The 5,197-nt window shown below is 33.5% G+C and overlaps 1 protein-coding gene across 1 annotated transcript in view; it reads left to right on the top strand.

Annotated features, from left to right (window-relative positions):
* The window catches only part of LOC106458641 (putative leucine-rich repeat-containing protein DDB_G0290503), an 18,750-nt gene that overhangs the window by 10,307 nt on the left and 3,246 nt on the right, over positions 1-5,197 (top strand). The gene's annotated exons all lie outside the window — the stretch shown is intronic.

Raw genomic sequence — 5,197 nt, 5'->3', positions numbered from 1 at the left:
AAATTGGTATTTCCTTATTGATTATATTGTAAAATTCATGGTTTTGTTTAGGACTGGTTTTATTACTACTTTTCTCATATGATAGTTCCTTATTCTTAAAGAAAAATTTATAAATTGGAGTAATTATCTTGATTACTGGTTTAATTACTGTATCACTTAAATCGGAGTTAAATATTTTCTGTTTAACTAATTATCACCAATCAAACAACTTTACCGATTGATATCAAATGCAATGAATTCACTGTGCTCTACCTCTTTACATATGATTGTATGTTTTAAAATATTTGTAAAGAGTTTGATTAATAAAACTAGAATATGTTTTTGTTTGTTTCTTGTTAAGAAGAGAGCTATACATTGGGTTTTCTTTACTCTACCCACCACAGGTGTCGAAACCCGTTTTTGCGTTATAAACCCTCAGACTTACAACTGAATCACATGAAGTTACCAGTTTCCTGCATTAATTTATTTGGAATTTTAATAGTTAAATATACTGACGAATTAGTTGAGTTTATTGAAGAAGTTATATTTATTGGCGAACTATTTTCTAATCCATGCGATACCACAAAATATTCCCTGTACTTTAACAGTGGTAGCATAGATAGTGGGTGGTAGGATGGTGCTAACAGGCTGTCTTCCTTTTGCCCTTAGGGAAGTCGGCAGACAGCTTTGTAGTGTTACTGTGAATATAAAATCCCAATACCAATATATATATGTTTTAAATAAAGATGTTATAAAAAAATGGATATTGACAACTGGACTAGGGAACAGGAAGTTTAATATACGTAATTAATTTGACTCATGAATTAACTCCAAAAAGCTTATAAATAACTCACGAAGTCAAATTTACCATTACTGACAAACAGAGAATACTAAATGTTTAGCGAAGCCCATCAGTTGCAAAAAATGTTAGAAAATCTTGCTACTCTTATTGACCCGATACTGAAATGTAACTATAAATTTTGGGTTCATGCAATAAACAGCTAGAGGTAGACATCTCTTATATTTCAAACAAATGAGAAAACGAGATATAACAAATAGGGATTATTTCACCCCCATAAAAATTATACCAACATTTTTGCAATGTATGTTTGGATTGAAATACTCTGTCATTTTTTAAGTATAACCCAAAAACGTTTAATGATTTAGAAACGATATTGTATTGGACCATCAGACTCCAACAAGATAACTGCACTTAAGTAATTAAAAAAAGGAAAATTATTCTGCAACACTTACCAAACTATTAATCAGTGAATAGTTCCCAAAGTGATGGGTGGTCTACTCTGTGTCTTTTCCTTTTGGAATTTGTATGTGGAAAGGTAGCTGGATAGGCTTACATAGAAGCACTGTTGGTTCTAGATTCCTTCTCGAAAGACATCCACTTTTATAGAGAGTTTCGTTGCTAGAAAGCGTCTAAGTAATGTTTGTTCTGAGTCTGCGCGTTTCTTATCTTCTTCCACAGAAAACTTCGAAACACAACAAGAAAGTCTTCGCTGTTTATGCTGCAAGACGTTACAGTTAATCCTCTTGTGCTTTGGTTGAGCACGATAATCTGTCCAGTAATCAATCGTTCTTGGTCTAATTTTAGTGCTGGTTGTTTAATGAAAGTTTTCAAAAGACTTGATTGATCTCTTTGAATACGGATTATCACTTCAGATGGCTGGTTTACTTTTAACTTTATTGCATTTAGGTGGTGTAAAGTATATTCTACTTACATGAAAGATTTTCCCCTGGAAAGAACAGATATTTCAGTATATGGATTTGTTACTATTGTAATCACGATGACTGATAAACAGAAAACTAACGAAATTTTTACGAAATGTGGAAATTCCAATTATCAATGTCTCGTTATAAAGATAGCAATAACTCGTTACTTAGGAAGCACGTAAAAAAATGTTTTCTATATTATGTTGATTTTAACTTTTACTGCAGAGGTGTTACAGACAGACCTATGTTACCACATGTTTAAACATGAAAAATCACCAGGAAAGAGTTGTTTTTCGAATAAACAAGTAACTCGAATTTGTTATGATTAAAATATACGTTCCCATCTAAGTTATTCCTACGAATTGCCCCACAGTGGCACAGCGGAATACCGGCGGACTTATAACGCTAGAAACCGGATTTCGATACCCGAGGTGGGCAGAGCACAGATAGCCCCTTGTATAGCTACTAATTATTTATATAAAATTACTCGCGTTAACATTTCAAATAGCTTTGAGTATAATTTAGCAAAATATTTATACGAATTAATAAATAAAGCTAAACACCCTGGCTTCAAAGGCGCGTTGAGAACCACGAGTTGTGTTCAACAAAAGTTCTCCTGATAAGTTGGTTTACTTTCAAGTTTTGCCTTAGATTACCATATTCCACCATACAGCTCCACAGTAGTGAAAGTATGATGGTAAGGTCCTGTACGGTGTAACAGTAAGAAATATTATGCCTGTCAGCCGTACCTAAAAATCATTTTGTCAAGGTCATTTTATGTTTTAATTCCATTCCAACCTAACAAATCTTCTCAAGTCAAACTAAAATATACTTTTTTCTTTTTTATTGACTATAATAGCTATCATTATCAAAATGTGTACCTTTGAATGTTGAAGCTACCGCTGTATAAATTAGAATTGATTTGTACAAAATGTGGGTTGTTGTTTGTTATTAAGCACAAAGCTACACAAAGGGCTATCTGTTCTATGCCCTCCACGGGTATCGAAACTCGGTTTCTAGCAGTATAAGTCCGAAGACATACCGCTGTGCCACTGGGAGGAGGGGCATTGTGGGAGGGAGAAGGGCAAACACTACTACCATACCGGTAAGAAATTAAAGTTACTTTTACCACTGTATCTCCACCCGTTATCAACAAGTAACATTATTATACTCCGTCACATAAGAAACAACTAAGACTAAGGGGATTGCCAAAACGTAAAATCATCAGATAATTAAATCTGAACACGGGTGTGTAGAAAATGTGCCGAAACAACAGTGAATTCTCGCAAAAGGGCATGTGAAACATGCACATAACTAACGACATGTTAAATTTTGAAACTACATTTAAATGTAATTTTCAAACTATTAAATAATGTCCCCCTTAAAGTTTTTGCTGAGCTGTATTTAACACTATACTACATATATACTGTCGCCTGAATTTCCAACTGCAGTAAGTTGTAGAACGTCTGTTCATGTTGCATAAAAATGATTAATATTACATTATGTCTGTTCTTATGAAGGAGAGTTTATAAAGTTTAAAATATCAATTTTAACATTAAAAACCTTAGCTAGCTGAAACTGTTTGTAATACTGTTTACATGAAGTTTCTTGGTTAGATAGATAAATATTAAATCTCTGATGTTTTTCCCATTTATATAGACGCTGTTGTTGAATTCAGTTTCAAACCTATAGGTAAAAACGACGTTAACTCAGAATTACTGGACTCAGTATTTTATATGCATAAAGTATTTTCATTCATAAAATATCATACATTTTTCATAATTATACTCGCCATTAGCGTCAAAATTTAGTAAATATATATATATAAAATAATGACAGAAATCGTAAAATTACGTCATTTCATCGTTTTATGGGATTTAATAATTAAGCCACTAACATAAAATTTCTTGAACATACAAGATAACTAAAATTACTTTGATGACTCTGCGTGTGACGTCTTATACGTAAGGATTATCAAAGGGATTCTGCTAGAGAAATGCAAACAGAAACCTCAGTGGTAAACAGTCCAAGTTAGGGCTAATGACTAATCACGTATCCAAGAACATCACTATCTTATCTCACGTTAACAGGCCTCTCCACGTGAGCTATTACTACATTGTTGGTCTAGACATCTACAGTACAGTTAAAACACATTTATAATGCTGTGATAAATGCCAATTGTTTAAGATGTCAAGCTGTTCTAGGTTAGCAGAAGTTAGATCGTGTTTTTGTTTTTTTGTGCATCTCCTGTTTCATATCGAATAGAAACTGTTAACACAACGTACAAATACTGATCATAATAATATAAAATGCCTATTCAGTTTTTTTCTCGAGAGAGAGAGAGAGATAAAAGCTCCTCAACAAAATATTGGTTATTAAAAAGAGTTTCAAGAAATATTTCTAAAAGGAGGGGGAAATCAGCTTTTAGTTTTGCTTGTTTTTATCTACATTTCTAATATTGGTAAACTGATGTCAATCATACAGTAAAAAACCGTTAAATCTTGCGTGTTTTTGTAATTGTTAAAAAAATCCGTGATTTATGCTTTATGTATTTTATATTTTAACGGGTGGGGGTTGGACATGTGGTGGAGTTCGAATCCATGCGATACCACCAAATATTCCCCGAACTTTATGCTGTGTGTGATTTACATGAGTAACAGTTAATCTATGAGTCTGAATGGTGGTGGTAGGGTGCTGCTGACTGGCTGCTTTTCTTTGGGTCAGTAAAGTACGAAATATTATCATTTTAGAAAATATACTTGTTTTTATCACAGGTTATGTTCACTTATGTTCTTATTTAGATAAAGCAACTCTTAGCATCCTGCTTCAAAATGATGTCAGGACCATAAAAAATGTAACGTAAATATCATATCATTTTTAACATTTATATCAAACATTTTATTTTCCATATCTTAAACTTTTCCATATATATTATATTTTAGCATTAATAAAAAACTGGCCCGGCATGGCCAGGTGGGTAAGGCGCTTGGCTCGCAATCTGAAGGTCGTGGGTTCGAATCCCCGTCCCACCAAACATGCTCGCCCTTTCAGCCGTGGGGGCGTTATTAATGTGACGGTCAATCCCACTATTCCTTACTAAAAGAGTAGCCCAAGAGTTGGCGGTGGGTGGGGATGGCCTTCCCTCTAGTCTTACACTGCTAAATTAGGGACGGCTAGCGCAAATAACCCTCTTGTAGCTTTGCGCGAAATTCAAAAAAAAATAAAACACTACCGAAAATTAATACGTATTTTGGGGAAAATCTAAGCTAGTTAGCATAATTTTGTTAATAGTAAGATCAGTTGCTGCTTCTTTTTTTTTAAATTATTTCAAGTTGGAATTTCATCAGTTCTGTAAAATTGGATTTCAAAAGCCTTTGCACCAGAAGAAAAAAAGCTTAGCTTTATTATCCTATTGCCAATGTTTATTGAAACATCTTCAGAAATGAATGGTATATATTCCAGAAACATTGCAAGTAACCCCTAGACAGATATT

Source organism: Limulus polyphemus, unplaced genomic scaffold (genome assembly GCF_000517525.1).
Source record: "Limulus polyphemus unplaced genomic scaffold, Limulus_polyphemus-2.1.2 Scaffold496, whole genome shotgun sequence".
Classification (NCBI taxonomy): Eukaryota; Metazoa; Arthropoda; class Merostomata; order Xiphosura; family Limulidae; genus Limulus; species Limulus polyphemus.
The sequence above is the reverse complement of the archived record's forward strand: the minus strand, read 5'-3'. Positions and strand labels throughout refer to the sequence as shown.